Genomic DNA, 1,313 nt, shown 5'->3' with positions numbered 1-1,313 from the left:
ATCTTTTTCAGTTTTCAAATAAAAATCCTAGTTTTGAATGGAATACGAATTCAAGCTTGTGGTCCCAAACAAATGGGATGATTTTAGGCTGGATTTGTGTATATCAATTAGGGAATTGGTGAAACCCCTACATAAGAAAATTTTTCAAAACTCTTCCTTGCTACAAATTTTCACTCAACCACTAACCCTTTAGATTTAAAATTCATTTTAGCAACTTTAGAATGTTTTTAAAAGTTTTCAAAAACTTGTATGACTTTCCTCACTTCTTGAACTTGAATCTAAACTATCATTTGAGTTAGAAAGTCATTACGGAATAGAAGATATGAACGAGTCTTTAGGGGGGCTCTATTTTCACCCAATTCTGGACACCCGAGATCTTTTTGAAAAAATAAAATATCAGACGACTTTTTAAATTTGATTCAATATTTTTTTCTTAATTCTAGGCTTCTTGAAATTGATCTTAAACACATAAAATATTAAACATATGCCTCATTGAGGGAGATATGATAGTTCAAAGTTGTACCTATTGTGCATGATGGAATCTGGATATCTAATTAGCTTGAGTGTTTTAAAAATATTTTTTAGTACTACCCAACCCTGGATTTATTTTCTTTGTGATATAGACACCTTGAATGATGTATGTGATTTTTTGTACAAATTTATGTGATGTCTTATAATTCTTTAAAAAATTTGTTTATGCATGTCACTATTTTCTTTTTACCTAATTTGGACTTTTTGGAACTTTTGGGTGTCTTTGCTGCAATTTGTCATTCGAATGAGTGTTTGGATTTTGGTATCTTGTTCTAGATATGTAGGAGTTGCTTTTGGGAATTTTGTGTGATTAAATTCCACTCCAAGACATTTTTTTTAGCAATTGTTTTGTGATGCTCCCTTTACTATATGCATGCTAATGACTCAGTACTTGCTTGAATTTGTTATCTGCTTTTGGAGTCATTTGACTTACCTTGGTTCACTTTTGGATTTGGTACTGTATATTAGATATAATAGAGATATTATATAATTTATACTTGTCCTAACCATTCTAACATTTTTGGAAGAATCTTATAAATTATGCATGCTATCCAAGTGCGCTCTCTATCTTTACTTTTCGGAATTTCATGAACATGCATGTTGTTGTGAGCCTTATTTATGCTTGATATGATCCTTAGGTGCTTGGATGTATGCTTGATTTGCTATGATTAAATACATGTCGTGTGTTATATTTATATATTAACTTTGATGTTTTATAATAGCGCCTGAGAAGCGGTTCGGGTACGCATCCTAACTCTCATTTATTGTGATTTGATCTTGTT

Source organism: Vitis riparia, chromosome 16, assembly GCF_004353265.1.
Source record: "Vitis riparia cultivar Riparia Gloire de Montpellier isolate 1030 chromosome 16, EGFV_Vit.rip_1.0, whole genome shotgun sequence".
Lineage (NCBI taxonomy): Eukaryota > Viridiplantae > Streptophyta > Magnoliopsida > Vitales > Vitaceae > Vitis > Vitis riparia.
The sequence above is the reverse complement of the archived record's forward strand: the minus strand, read 5'-3'. Positions refer to the sequence as shown.